Consider the following 16,010-nt stretch of genomic DNA (forward strand, 5'->3'; position numbering starts at 1 on the left):
GTGATAGCTCCGTGGACAGCACTGCTCAGTAACAACGAGAAGCCGGCAGTCAAACGAGCAAAGAGCGATAATTACAGTAGTTAGACAATCAAGACTTGAACTGAACACATAATATGTAACATCCTACCTAACAATATAACTATGTCAAATAACAATATAAAGCAATACATTTACGATTTAGCTATTATCGCAAACATAAGCAATATAAAATTAAAAGAAAAGGTAATAATTATATATATACATAATAATCATTGCAACCCATTCAGGGGTTGCAACAGTCCTGATCAGCAGAATGCATGTACCTGTGAAGGTGTCTTCACAAAATACAACTTCAACAACAAGAACATCAACTGGGACCAGGTAAACCATGTCCTAAACGAAACATGTTGGGAAGATGGTCTTAAATGACATGGATCCAAACCAGTGCCTTGTAAGGATCAACTTCCTGGCATGTTCTAGGCATATTCCCCTAAGAAAGAAGAAGACCAGGAGTAAACTGGAGAGAGAGAGACGCTCCCTCTACAGAAGACGAAGAAGAGTCACTGAGCTCCTCAGGAGTGCTAGAATATCTGATACACGAAAGGAGGCGCTGACCAGGGAAGTGGAAACTATCGAACTTAAGTTAAATGACTCTTACAGGAACCAGGAGAGGCAGGACGAGCTTAAAGCTATTAGTGAAATTGAAAGAAATTCAAAATATTTCTTTTCATATGCCAAAAACAAGGCAAATACCACATCTAGTATCGGGCCCTTACTCAGACAGGATGGGATTACACAGATGACAACAAGGAAATGAGTGCTTTATTGTTGCAATGCGGGCCGTCAATGATCTTTGTTCCAACTCTGATATCTCTTCTGTCCTGAACTGGGCCGTCAACACACGACAGTATTCTAAACAAGAGAGAGCACAAGCTATTTCAAAAGTCACCACAGCGCTATTACCCTTGTTTTGAGAAATTTCATTATCCCGTCATCTTCCTGCCAAGACAGTGCCTTTGAGTAGCTAAATTGTTTCTTTTGTGTGCATAATTCAGAATTATATAGCTATTTTGTTAAATAATCACAGTAGTATGTACACATACACAAACAAAAAATATAATTTTAGCTGATGTCTCTTAATATCCCTCTTTGTATAGTAAGTGGTCAGTTGTATGGGCACAGTGACTGTGTCATCCCTTTACCTCTTTCTCTTTCACATACTATTTTTTTCCCAACATTGTCTTCTTTTCCTCTCCCTGCTTTTGTCTTCCTCCACACCATCTCGCACCTCCGTCCCGTCTTTCTGATTATCTTTCCAGGGTTGCACCTGGAGCAGTAGTTGACGGATGGTCATGTTGAGGACTGGGAACATCTCGTGTCTGCCAGAGTTGGTGGTGGCTGGTGCTTTCTTAAAGCTGGGCCGAAGCTTAAGTTGGCAAGTTTCTCCATTAAAGTTACCTAGGTGGAGGAGTGTAGGAACAGGGGGGAGCGGCGCCTATTATTGTGACTTCCGTGGGAGTGGAGAGGGGGAAAAATGTTGCAGGGAAATCTATAACGTTTTGCCAAGGGCTGAACTTAAGTATACAGAACAATGGAAAATACACACACACACGCACGCTCACGCACGCACTCCCGCACGGTTGGACGGACGGAAAATGGATAACTAAACCTTTCAAGACAAAAGACATTAAGCCAGTGGTGATACTCTTAAAGACACTTGTTTTCTCCAGGCTGAGAGATTGCTGAGCTGAAAGAGAACTTTAACTGCTCGTATATACACTCGGTCAAGTATCTGAACTACATTGAAGGTTTCAAGCCTTCAGTTGTATGATTTGGAACATAGGCAAGAAAGGTATATAATTTACACCTGGAAAATTCTGGAGGTACTGATCCCAAACTTCAACACCGGAATTACTCCGTATGACAATAAACCTGGCAGACTATACAAAATACCTTCATTTAAAAGAAGGGTAGAGAACTCGATGAGTGTTTGAGGTCCCTGACTTTTCTTCCTCGCATAACGGGAATTTCCAACAGACCTCTGGCAGATTTCAAGAGGGCACTGGACAAGTTCCACAATTCAGTGCCTAATCACCTGGTCTGTGCTTCAGCATCCTACTGATGCTGATGCAATGTTCTCTTATCATGACCACGACGCTCTTTCTTTTCACAGAGTTTATTTTACATTTTCTCCCGTATCTCTTACTCCTGTGAGATTTGCGCAGATTTGGGCCTAAGCCCTCAAGCATTAATAAAAGTTTTCCCTACAATATAGTGTTGTGCATTAGGCTTATACCGTCTTTTACTTTCTTATCTCCCTACTTTCTGGCAAGGAAGCCAGCTAATGGTATGGGGACTATTAGTGTGATTTTCATTATTTACTTAAGAAACATAGTTGCCCACTGTATGCCATGATCGGTTGCTGTTGTGGCGGGCTGGTTTTGTTAGTTGGGTGACATTGTGAATTTTTTTAGATCAACTTACTATAGTTGTTGATTCTTAATTATCTTTATGGAAGCACGTGGAAACCATGTTCAATTTGTAGCCTGCATTATATTTGATCCCATTCTTACATTTTTCTAATTGTTTTAACACTACATAATCTGATTTCAGGTACGTGAGTGCCCCCTCGCTGAGGCATCGATTTGGTAAGGAGTTTTTGTGTAGTAGTAATAGTAGTAGTTACTAGTTGTCTATCGACAAATGCCTTTGATACTTCGCCTGTGTGTGTGTGTGTGTGTGTGTGTGTGTGTGTGTGTGTGTGTGTGTGTGTGTGTGTGTGTGTATGTGTGTATGTATGTCTGTGTATGTGCGCGCGCGCATTTGTACTCGATTATTTGTGGTTGCAGGGTCGATTCACAGTTCATGGCCCCGCCTCTACGCTGATCGCTATTAGGTCCACTTTTTCCCTGCTCCAAGAGCTTTATCGTGTGTGTGTGTGTGTGTGTGTGTGTGTGTGTGTGTGTGTGTGTGTGTGTGTGTGTGTGTGTGTGTGTGTGTGTGTGTGTACTCATCTAGTTGAGGTTGCGGGGGTCGAGTCCGAGCTCCTGGCCCCGCCTCTTCATTGATCGCTACTAGGTCACTCTCCCTGAGCCGTGAGCTTTATCATACCTCTGCTTAAAGCTATGTATGGATCCTGCCTCCACTACATCGCTTCCCAAACTATTCCACTTACTGACTACTCTGTGGCTGAAGAAATACTTCCTAACATCCCTGTGATTCATCTGTGTCTTCAACTTCCAACTGTGTCCCCTTGTTACTGTGTCCAATCTCTGGAACATCCTGTCTTTGTCCACCTTGTCAATTCCTCTCAGTATTTTGTATGTCGTTATCATGTCCCCCCTATCTCTCCTGTCCTCCAGTGTCGTCAGGTTGATTTCCCTTAACCTCTCCTCGTAGGACATACCTCTTGGCTCTGGGACTAGTTGCAAACCTTTGCACTTTCTCTAGTTTCTTTACGTGCTTGGCTAGGTGTGGGTTCCAAACTGGTGCCGCATACTCCAATATGGGCCTAACGTACACGGTGTACAGGGTCCTGAATGATTCCTTATTAAGATGTCGGAATGCTGTTCTGAGGTTTGCTAGGCGCCCATATGCTGCAGCAGTTATTTGGTTGATGTGCGCTTCAGGAGCTGTGCCTGGTGTTATACTCACTCCAAGATCTTTTTCCTTGAGTTTTTTGTAGTCTCTGGCCCCTAGACTGTACTCCGTCTGCGGCCTTCTTTGCCCTTCCCCAATCTTCATGACTTTGCACTTGGTGGGATTGAACTCCAGGAGTCAATTGCTGGACCAGGTCTGCAGCCTGTCCAGATCCCTTTGTAGTTCTGCCTGGTCTTCGATCGAGTGAATTCTTCTCATCAACTTCACGTCATCTGCAAACAGGGACACCTCAGAGTCTATTCCTTCTGTCATGTCATTCACAAATACCAGAAACAGCACTGGTCCTAGGACTGACCCCTGTGGGACCCTGCTGGTCACAGGTGCCCACTCTGACACCTCACCACGTACCATGACTCGCTGCTGTCTTCCTGACAAGTATTCCCTGATCCATTGTAGTGCCTTCCCTGTTATCCCTGCTTGGTCCTCCAGTTTTTGCACCAATCTCTTGTGTGGAACTGTGTCAAACGCCTTCTTGCATTCCAAGAAAATGCAATCCACCCACCCCTCTCTTACTACTGTCACCATGTCATAGAACTCCAGTAGGTTTGTGACACAGGATTTCCCGTCCCTGAAACCATGTTGGCTGCTGTTGATGAGATCATTCCTTTCTAGGTGTTCCACCACTCTTCTCCTGATAATCTTCTCCATGATTTTGCATACTGTACATGTCAGTGACACTGGTCTGTAGTTTAATGCTTCATGTCTGTCTCCTTTTTTAAAGATTGGGACTACATTTGCTGTCTTCCATGCCTCAGGCAATCTCCCTGTTTCGATAGATGTATTGAATATTGTTGTTAGGGGTACACATAATGCCTCTGCTCCCTCTCTCAATACCCATGGGGAGATGTTATCTGGCCCCATTGCCTTTGAGGTATCTAGCTCACTCAGAAGCCTTTTCACTTCTTCCTCGGTTGTGTGCACTGTGTCCAGCACATGGTGGTGTGCCCCACCTCTCCGTCTTTCTGGAGCCCCTTCTGTCTCCTCTGTGAACACTTCTTTGAATCTCTTGTTGAGTTCCTCACATACTTCACGGTCATTTCTTGTTGTCTCTCCTCCTTCCTTAGCCTGATTACCTGGTCCTTGACTGTTGTTTTCCTCCTGATGTGGCTGTACAACAGTTTTGAGTCAGATTTGGCTTTTGCTGCTATGTCGTTTTCATATTGTCTTTGGGCCTCCCTTCTTATCTGTGCATATTCGTTTCTGGATCTACGACTGCTCTCCTTATTCTCCTGGGTCCTTTGCCTTCTATATTTCTTCCATTCCCTAGCGCACTTGGTTTTTGCCTCCCTGCACCTTTGGGTAAACCATGGGCTCATCCTGGCTTTTTCATTATTCCTGTTACCCTTGGGTACAAACCTCTCCTCAGCCTCCTTGCATTTTGTTGCTACATATTCCATCATCTCATTAACTGGCTTCCCTGCCAGTTCTCTGTCCCACTGAACCCCATTCAGGAAGTTCCTCATTCCTGTGTAGTCCCCTTTCTTGTAGTTTGGCTTCATTCGTCCTGGCCTTCCTGCTTCTCCCTCCACTTGTAGCTCTACTGTGTATTCGAAGCTTAAAACCACATGGTCACTGGCCCCAAGGGGTCTTTCATATGTGATGTCCTCAATATCTGCACTACTCAAGGTGAATACTAAGTCCAGCCTTGCTGGTTCATCCTCTCCTCTCTCTCTTGTAGTGTCCCTTACGTGTTGGCACATGAAGTTTTCCAGTGTGTGTGTGTTCACGTGTGTACGTACTTGCCTCTATGTGGTTACAATTGTCGATTCAGGTGTGTGGGGGTTCTACTGCGTAGATATAGGGTAGCAGCGGTTTAATGCTAAATCGTTGAAATTAATACTTTTGGTAGGGTTGAAAGGGGTTGAACAGAAACATGAGAATAGTTTGACCTGCTTTTTATAGCTTCAAAACGACCATTACTTCAATTTACACATAATGGATATATGCAAATTGTATTACCCGTAAAGGAATAATATGATAAATGCATGTTTTGTATCACAGTTGGCTAATAAGTTGGAGTGCACAAATAGGACCTTTCAAAAAGTTTTTATTTTTAAAATTTTGAGCTACAGTTTATCTCTTTCTACTGGACCTAATCCTTCCTAACTTAGCTAAGAATTTTAAATATTTCTATGATTAATCACAGATTTAGAATCTCTTAATACGCTTGATATGCTTCTTTTCATGGTCAAATTTCCATGTACCTGATAAGTGTGACAAACCTGTGACCAGCATTGAGGGTTCTACCCTCGCAACCTAGCCTTTCCATGTTAAAAGCATAATCAACCAGTCTGTTAGTCCCTGCGGACATAGTCATCAGTATTGGCTGATCTGGCACTGAAAGGGTATTTCGTACTTCCCTCTTAAAAACCTGCCTGTGAAGAAACAAGTGTAATCTACAATACAAAACTAGGTATCAGAAATATATTTTGAACTGACATGTGTATAATAAAACGTAAGTGCAACGTTTAGGAAACCTGGTCGGGAAAGTTATGCTCACTAATCTACCCTAGAAGTTAAAAATGTCTCTTAGTGCAAAACTAATCTTGTATGTGCTGTCGGAAACCTTACAAAGGTGTATACAAACTGGAAAGATCACGAGCAATGTAAAATTTTGGGTCACCCCACGGATAGTTAGGTCGACCTGATGATGTCACAGTGTTAACGGTAATGATGATATTTTATTATTATTACTGCTTGTTTATTGTGCAAAAATGCAAATAGGGTGCATTTTATTGGTAAGGTTTCGGCCCTGCGAAGGATATCTTCAACACAGCTAAGAGTTATGCGTTCTTTCCTTGCGGCAATGTGGGCAGGAGTATAACACGTGCACTGCATAGGACCATCATCCAGGTAGCAGTAGCAACCAAATCCATTAAGCATCTTATTAGAAAGCGGCCCACGATACCATGTGGTCAATACGAAAAGAAGTGCATGGGAGAAATAGGTGGAAGTTTGTCCACCAACAAGAACATGCGTGCAGCAGGGACGACATTATAGTAATGTCTTTTTTCACAGGAACACGGAGGAACATCTGATGATTAGTGAACAAGATCTCAAAAGACTTTAGAGTTTGAAAGCCTCTCTGATTGCAAAAACAAAAGTAGTCACACAAAAGACAGTAACAATATTGTCACTACATTAGCACACGCAATCGAACAAGCTTTGACCCATCCACCATGACGTATGTCTGTCAGGCGACTTTTAAGTCAACTTTAACCTCACTTCCACTATGGTGGGGGAGGGCTTCCTGACTTATTTAAGGTCATGTTTTCTTACCTGTATGTACATTTGGACTGGAGGACCGAATTTTTTTTTTACTAGGGATGGGACGATACCAATTTTGTTTTTTGTTTTTTCTTGATTGGTACAGGTTGGCCCCGCTTTACAGCATTTCTCTAATGCAGCGGTTTTCAGTTATACCCAGTCTTCATTTATTTAGACTTCCTAAAATAAATAAATATATTACTCGCTATAAGCTAAGGACGAAAATATTTTAAGGTAAGCAATGTGTGTACTGTATATGCATTTTTTACACCTAGCTCTGTTGCTCTCTTCATATATAATAAACACGTAATCGGGCTTTTATATGCATTTGAAAATGAAAAAAAAAAAGTTATGTTTCACTTCACAGCGATTTCGGTTTACAGCAGTAACCCGGAACCTAACCTGCTGTATAACAGCCCGCCTGCACTCAATTTTAGGCCGATACCATAAAAATTAGCCGATACCATTAAAATTGGCGGATACTCACCGATACTTTGGCATACCCCTATTTATTACTAACTGTTTTATTGTGCGTTTTGTAAATGTCACTTCAGCCATGTTAACTTTGTACTTTTTTCTAAGCTGTTTTGTCTACAAAAGTGACTACTCATTGGTGTTATATTCTATTTAAACAAGTTTAAAAGTTAAGTTGGAGACATTAAAGCTTGCTAGTCTCTAACATCTGAGCACAACTTCATTATCGTCTGGTGCTCTATTAACAGTCATTGTTTGTAAGTAGTTGATGTTGCAGCATTGAGGTACTCTAACAAACCGGAGGAAGTCTCAAGTTAGTCATTACCCCTGAGGTCGTTTTCATTAAGTTTCAACAACTGGCCACACTCGTTCCCGTTTATCTGGCAGGTCATACAGCCTTGAAAATCAAGACGGAAAGGTGTGTAATTAACGTAATAGGTAAATGCCTGAATCAGTTGAATTTTTTCTTGCCCAAATAGATGTCAAGCTTGTGTATGTTTATTCAGGAATGCTAATCGGCATCATTTTGCTAAATCGAGCTTCGTCGCTCACGGGTATTGACTGGAGTTACCATGTTGCTTTTTCCCTTCTCTCTCTAAAAAGAAACAGAGTAAGTAAACAAACGAACGAACGAACGAGCAGATAATCCACACTACTGTAGATTACCTGTTCGTTCGTATTGCTACACATCAACCACAGGTCACATCATCAGTGGCACATGATAAGCAACTCTAAATTCATAATAATAGTTAAGTCTTTGATCAGAAAGTTTGCAGTATAAATATAAGGTAAATACTTTTCCCAACTACTGCTAATTATGTTAAGTGAATTTGCACAGTTTATATTTGATTCATTCAGTGACTAGAGCGTCACTAGAGTAGTGAAACTCTCGAAGCTCTTCAAAGGTATACATAGTGGCGAGATTTAACAGATAGCTATGGAGCAACTTCCTTTTCGGCTTTCTTGTTCATTTCTCCTACCTCGGTTCCCTCTCCTCCGTTTTGTCTCTCCACTTCTCCACCCGTCCTTCCTTTTCCGAGATTGGTCTTGTTTTTATGGGTCCCTAACAAGGAATTCAACTGTGCGGACAGTCTTTGCGCTTGTGGTAACTGTCTCTGGAGTGACGCTGAAAAGAAATTCGCCGAATGAAAACCCAATATAATGAGGCGAGAGTGGTGTGCCATCTTGCAGGTGGGAAGCACTCCTGGGTAAAGCATCAAGGTATGCGTGGCTGCAGTGGCTTACCTCGTTGACCTTAACCTCTGATGACCTCTGGGACGTGGAGGCTTGCGTGCAGCGACTACATACTGCTGCCTCCGTCACCGTGAGACCAGACATTTCTTCCTTCAACTGAGGTGGCCTGGCCCAAGGCTGAGCTCTGGGGTTAAAAAAAAAAAACTCGAACTTCATCAAGGGTATATCAGAGGTGCAACTATCTACAAGGAGAGCTAATACACAAATAAACCGCGCATAGGAGAATGAAACTTTTGATGATGTTTCGGTCCCTCGTGGACCGAAACTAATATTACTAACGATAACTAATAGTTATCGTTAGTAATACTGGTACAGGACAGACTGAAGCGTCGCCTAGTTTGTCATCTTTTGATGCTCTACCAATACGAACTTGTCGAACTTTAGCTTAGTTATGTAACTTTGTTCCAGCTTAGTTACTGTACTCTACCCTACTGTCCGGTCTCTGTCGAAGAGCCAAAGAAGGCCGTCGGAACAGGAGCAAAGCAAGTTTCATCCTGTTTTGGGGGATTTCTTGGGAATTTTCCTTTTGTTGACGAAGTAGTGATAAAATCTGTCGATACCGGTACTATGCTGAGCGAGTGTTCTTTTAAGGTACGCATAACACACTTGCTTTTCATCGAGAATGCTTACCTTATATCTCAGTAGTGTATAAATATATTATATTCATAAACGGTTGTACATTTATAATCTTTTCTTTGCCCTAAAATTACATTCCACAGGGATTTTCACAATTTTTTTTTTTTAGCAAATAAAGTCGGACCGAAACATCGTAAGTTTCTCTTGCCTGTGTTCCGGTTATTTGTGTGTCAAAAAATTGATTACCTAAATAAAGGTGCAAACCACAAGGAATTGAAAATACAAGTAAATAAAACAACGACAAACATTAGCAATTATATAATTGTAAAATCTTTTAAACAAGTCCCCAATGAAATATATATGTAAATATATATGTAGAGAATATATATGTAAAAATGAAGGACTAAAGCCCATTCAACGCCATCTCATCGAATATAGAGGAGGTAATAAGTTTCGACTTCCAAGAGGCTTTCAATTTACTTTTGATAAAGTCGGATCGATTTTTGTTCATGAGCACCAAACTGCCTGACTGAGGAGGCCGTCAGCTGGAGGCTTAGTCTGAGAAAGGACGCGGTGAGGAATCGGGTGATGGTGCCTGGGGTCAGTTACATCCCTGCAAAGTGTACACAAAGAAGGAATAAGTGTGAAGGGGTGAAGATTTCAATAGCGTCCCTTCATTAGGGTAATCACCAACAGACTCCCGTCTTCAAGAAGAAACTTGATAAAATCCTTAACTTAGCTCATGATCAACCAGGCTGTGGTGCATACGTTGGACTACATATGGCAATACCAGCAGCCTGGTTTGGGGTGTTTTGCACTGTCTACACCATCAGGTAACATGTAAGATCGTCACTGCTACATAAAGCATTTAATAATTTTACCTATATTGTAATGCTGTTGTGCTTAATATTTACAATAATTTTAAGTACAAGAATTTCCACTTGAAGCTTGACGGTTAAGCTTTCGATAAACCTTTCTATTTTGTCTATCGCATTGTTCCCTCGTAATAGGTGTTTACTGGGAGCGTCTGACTGTCGAGATTAATTGAAAAGTGGCACGTTGTTTTGCAAATGGCAGTATCAGGGACGATGTTTTTCATATGTACCACTTCATCCACTGGATAAAAATTACACGAGTAGAATGGATGAATGGCTGCGTTCCCACGAAGTTTTTACCGTTAAGGGCTTTGGTTTTTTTCTGTGAACTATGCCAAGTTGTAATGTGTTTTTCTCGGTGAAACATGTATGAGTTTGATTTGTTTCCATTATCCTGCGATGGATATTACATATTTTTTTGCTCCATAATTGCAAAATGCTAATTAAACGAACAATGTAAATTTCTAATTCCCGTTCTCTATTTAAAATGCAAATTGGTGAGCAGTTTAAAGCATTTACACGGTTACCCCAGCGCACCAGCAGCCGACATGCATTTAGCCTTAATGTGCAGCTGTGCCGGGGGAAGTGGTCACCCTCCCCCTTTGTTTTTCCCATCTTCTTTTCCTATATTGTTTCTTCCTTCTCTCGACTGTTTGAATTATTTGTTACCATCCGTTTTCTTAAAATAGTATGTTTTCAGGTTTATCAAATTAGTAATTTTTTTTTACCTTGTTTTTCCCTCTGTCTATTTTCCTACATCAACCTCCGTTCACCTGTTTCCATTGTCCTCACGTCTTCGTCTCATATTTCCTTCCCTCTTTTGGTCCCTCATCGCATACTGCCCTCACGTTCCTTTTCCTCGCTGGGTATTCAACTGGTAGCTCGTCCTTCCTTCTTCCTCTTACCCCTCGTGCATCTTTACCAGGTTATTCCTTCCTTCAGTTAATAAATTAGTATTGCCGTCACACCGTTTACCCCCTCTTTTCCTACCTCTATTTTACTACCTCTGTTTTACATTTTTTTTATGCCTCACTTTCGTCTTTCACCTCATTCTTTCATCTTATTTCATCAGCAGGCCCTTCCTTTGTATATTATGTAATTAATCATTTAGTTTCCCCCTTCCTGTGTTCAGGTAATCCTTCAGATGTTATGTATCTGCTACGTCTGGCTTCATGGTCAAGGTTAATGTGCGTTTAATTGCTTATCCACTAATAGGAATTCAGAAGGCGACGCATAATCAAACTTAGGCCAGGGTTTCCACATTATATAGGAGTTGTTTGGCTAATCCTAGTATTGATCTGAAGCTTCCGTGAAGGTTATAGGTGGAGAGATAACGAGTTCAGTGGTGGGACGAATGTTTAGTTTTAATGAGAAGTGAAAAGACCGCGGAATCAGAGCAACTTTTCGTGCATTAAAATATTAATAGTGTAATTCACTCGATTTAATGTACCGTGTAGGATGCACTGGTGTAGAACTACAGGTTCAGAGGGACTAACTCATGGGACATGCACCTTTAAAGCTTGTGTTCAAGACCGAACTGCAGCTTTACGCAAAATTTGAGAACGCTGTCAACATTAGAGGGGCCACGATTCTTCAGTCTGGTTGCACCTGCGGGTCACACAGCAGTTGCATGGCTGGTTAGGCAGTCTAGTCAGAGGTATACAAACAGAAACTTTCTTCAGATATAGGAGGATTTAACAATCCCCTAAATGATTTCGATAATGAACTTCTTGAAAAAAAAATATTTCTGATCAGTCAGGTTGATGCCGCGAGAACTAATAGCCTGGCGGATCAAGCCGTCAACCAAGAAGCTTACTTTTAGACCGGACTGCTGGGGCGAAAATCACTGGAATCACAAGTAAACAAGTGAAAATATCGAATGGAGAAGCTTCCTCTAAAACATAACTATTCCTGCCTGTAGGTGGTATAATATACTAGTAGTTAAGGAAGATTGTAAGTGAAACACAAGTTCCCTCTGTTGTTTCAGATAAGCATCCAAGGCATTTTCGATCAGTGTATCTTAGAAAGTTCACATTCAGTTGATTCAAAGAATGCAGGTACATGATATAATTTAGAGCAGCACATTCTCATTTTTATTTTATATTAATTCTATTTGCCTGTGTATGAAATAGTTCTTCAGCACTGGAACAGGTAGTGAGGTCACTTACAGCTATCTTAGAACCAGTAAAGCATTTAAATTTCTGGGAACGCCTCAGAGTTCTAAATATGTACTATTGGATCGGGAGAGAGAGAATGAAAATGAGAATAATATATACGTGGAAAGTACTTAAGGCATAGTCTCAAATCTGCACACTGCCGTAACGTACCGGAGAGATATGGGAGGAAGTGCAGAATAAATCTAGTGAAAAGCAAGGACACTGTGGGCACAGTAAGAGAGCATTGTATCAACGTCCGTGGCTCCAGACTATTCAACATCTTACCAGGTGATATCGGACACTGCTGAGACAAATGTAGAGGTCTTCTTGAAGAGACTAGACAAGTACCTCCACGGAGTGTCAGATCAGCCATGCTGTGATGGATATGTAGGCCAGCGAGCTTCGAAAGTAGAAAAAATTCTCAAAATTCATCAAAGATAGAAATATGTTAGGTCAGTTATAAATTAGGAATGCATGAGTTTGTTTGCCTTATAGCATTAAATTCTTGACTTATGAAATTGCCGTGAACTTGACATCTTTTTTTTTTTTCTTCCATTTATTAATATGTACCAAGTATAGGTACATAGAAAAAACTTTTAAATGTATAGCTGTAGTCAGTTTAGTCCAGTCCTAGACCAGGCTTCCTGGCTACTGGTCTTAGGACAAGTCTATTGGTACTAGTCACATGCCCACTTAACGTATGCCTCTCAACTCAGCTGATCGGGAACTGACTTGAACTTAGCAAGTTCTCTCTTGAAGACAGCCAAGGGAATGTTGGTATTTTTTCTTAATCATATCGAGTCATTTCAGTGTTCAGGTTTGGGACCAATCCCTCCAGAATTGTCCAGGTGTAAATCAGGATGAATCGAGCTTACATGCCAAGGAAGTTCAGTTGTTCCTGGTAATTCAGGTGCTTGACTGAATTTACACGAGTACTGAAGGTTCTCTGCATGTTCTCTAGTAGTTCAATTTTGCCTGTCTAGAGAAAACAAGTGACTTTGAAGAGTATCATCATTGGCGTGATATCCGTAGTTTTGAATGTTCTAGCTATTCAGCCTGTCATTTTCCTTGCAGCTGTGATAATAACATAGTTGTGATCCTTGAATCTGAAATCTTTTGACATCACTTCCATGTTTTCCTGGATTTGCGTTCCGGCTTCATGCAGTATTTCTCTGCATAGATCCAGTTGATTTCCTGGATGAATTGATATTTGTCCTGCTGGAAAGTGGATATAAAGAAAAATTAAATAGCTGAGGTTTATTTCCTAAAAGTGTCCGGCATTGGGTGGAAGCATGGCTAGCATTCTGCTGGCTGCCCAGAGTTGTAAGGGCATAGTGGTTCCCTGTTATCGTGGAGACCTGGGAGCCTGGGTTTGATTCACTGTCGCACGCAGTATTTCTTTGCATAGATCCACATGTTTTGTGGATGCATTGATTTCATATACACACGTTACAATACAACTCTGTCTTCAGTTTGCCATCAGTCTACAGATCGAAGACCCAAACGAGTTATTCATGATGGAGACTTAATACACTGCAATATCTCTACAGTTTCCAGTGTAGTCGTCTCCTCAGCTGACTGTGAAGAAGCAAACGGCAGCATGTCCACGTATTCTGGCCCAGGCCAGAATACGTGGACGTGTAAGGAGCCTGGACGCAAGTGTCATCTCTGTCATTCTAAACCACTGTAGTTAGCCCCATTTCATAAAAACGGGGGGGGGGGGTGGGGGGAGTAATTGCGAAAAACTATAGACCCAGAACCCTAAACTCACATTATGAAAATCTTTGAACGGGTCCTAAGAAGCAAGATTACCAGTAACGAAGAATCACAGTCCAAAGCAATATGGGTTTCAGGCAGGTCGCTCCTGCCTTGCACAATTGTTAGATCATTATGATGTGATCCTGGATGCTCTGGAAGATAAGGTGAATGTTGATGACGTGTATATTGACTTTGCAAAAGTGTTTGACAAGTGCGACAACGGTGTGATTGCTCACAAAATGCGTGCAGAAAAAGAATAACTGGAAAAGTACCCAAAGAGTATCAGTAACCAGATTGAAGTTGGAGGCTGGCACAGTGAAAAGCTCTGTTCCTCTAGGCATGATACTCGCTTCACTTCTGTTTCTCATTTTTTTGTCCGACATTGGCAAGGACATACATCATTGCAGCATAACATCGTTCGCTGATATCAGAATCTCTTGTGAGTGGCATCCGTCGAAGACAGCGAATTTTCGGCCTTAGACAACAATATGATGTTTAATGAGGACAGGTTTCAATGTAGGAAATACTGATTGTAACGGAGTACAGAACAGTCTCAAATTATTCGATAGAGTGAAAGTACCATGTGCCACATATAGGAGTAATAAGGGAAGATCTCGCATTCAAGGTTCACAACAGTGTTGTCATTGCTACCGCAGCGAAAATAATAGTGGATAACTAGAACTTTTAAGACAAGAGACTCGGAGCTAAACATATTCTTTAAGGCACTTGTTGTCTTTAGACTGGAATACTGCTGTATGCTGACGGCCACCCTTCAAGTCAGGCGAGCTTGCTGTACTGAAAAAGCTTAAGAGAACCTTCACTTCTCGTATACACTCAATCAAGCATTTGAACTACTAGGAGCATTTGAAGTCACTTCGTTTTCTTTGGAACTGAGATTCGAAAGGTGCATAATATAATTTACACCTGACGGGACTGGTCCCAAACCTGGACACCGAAATTATTCCGTATGACAAAAAAAAACTTGGTAGACGGTGCAAAATACTTTAATAAAAGGCAGGGGTTCCACAAGTACACGAAGAGGGAACACTGAGTGCCAGAGGCCCCCGACTTTCACCTCTCTCCTTCCATGCATAAAGGAAAATCCCTCCCCCTTCCCAAGAAGAAGAAGAAAAAAAAAAGGCTCTGGCGGTCTTCAAGAGGGAACTGGATAAGTTCCTCAAATCAGTGCTCGACCAGTCGGGCTGTTCGTATGTTGGACTAAGTGCGGCCAGCAATAACAGACCGGTTGATGAGATCTTGAGCCTCCGGGAGTTCTGGTTTGGGACCGGGTCACGGGCGCATTGATCCTTGGAAATTTCCTTCAGGTATCCTTCGGGAGGGTGTGTTTGTGGGGGATGGGGGTATGTGTACTTATTATTATTATTATTATTATTATTATTATCATTATTATATAAATCCCTTTCATTCTTGTTGGGTTGTTTACAGCAGCTCTGCAGGCAATGAAAATTTCCCACCAGCTGGTTGCACATAGTGGCTGGGCTTAATTGACTACCGCTGACACTGTGATATTACGGTGGCAATCTAGGGCGAGATGTTGTTTCAAGGCGCGGCCCACTGCTTGCGAACTCCACCTGGGGCACGTGATACATTTTAAATTAGGTAAAAAGATTTCATGAGTCTGGTCGTGATTTTTTTTTTTAACATTGCAGAGGATTTCGTGTAACTGTGGACAAGTAATTGTAGACAAATAATTTTGGGCAAGTAACTTCGGAGAAAATATTTCTGGTGGGGGAGAGTCCATGTTAAACCTGGACGTTTTCTGGTCCTGAGAAAAAGGAGAAATATAAATAAAATATTGCTTTACTGGTGAGTATAGCATCAGTTTTGTATGTAGACAAGAGTATAAAGTAAAATGAAGAATGTAAACGCTACTTATGGAGTTGATTGAAGTATATTTTCTAAAATCCTGTAAAGCAAAACAGTGCATGAAAGAGTCAGCTTAAATAGTGGAGGCTGAGAAGCAGAAACTGCTGACAAGTATGTGGAGAAC

The 16,010-nt window shown here is 41.5% G+C and overlaps 1 protein-coding gene across 14 annotated transcripts in view; it reads left to right on the forward strand.

The window, feature by feature from the left end:
- The window catches only part of heph (polypyrimidine tract-binding protein 1 heph), a 603,602-nt gene that overhangs the window by 239,481 nt on the left and 348,111 nt on the right, over positions 1–16,010 (forward strand). For 2 of the 14 annotated variants that reach the window (XM_070092726.1, XM_070092727.1), the window contains one exon: positions 2,593–2,627. The exons of the other annotated variants lie outside the window; for them this stretch is intronic. The gene's annotated coding sequence lies outside the window, so the exon portion shown is untranslated. The remainder of the gene's footprint in view (positions 1–2,592; positions 2,628–16,010) is intronic. 14 annotated transcript variants of the gene reach the window in all.

The sequence above is a fragment of the Cherax quadricarinatus genome, chromosome 40 (genome assembly GCF_038502225.1).
Source record: "Cherax quadricarinatus isolate ZL_2023a chromosome 40, ASM3850222v1, whole genome shotgun sequence".
In the NCBI taxonomy this organism is placed as follows: Eukaryota; Metazoa; Arthropoda; class Malacostraca; order Decapoda; family Parastacidae; genus Cherax; species Cherax quadricarinatus.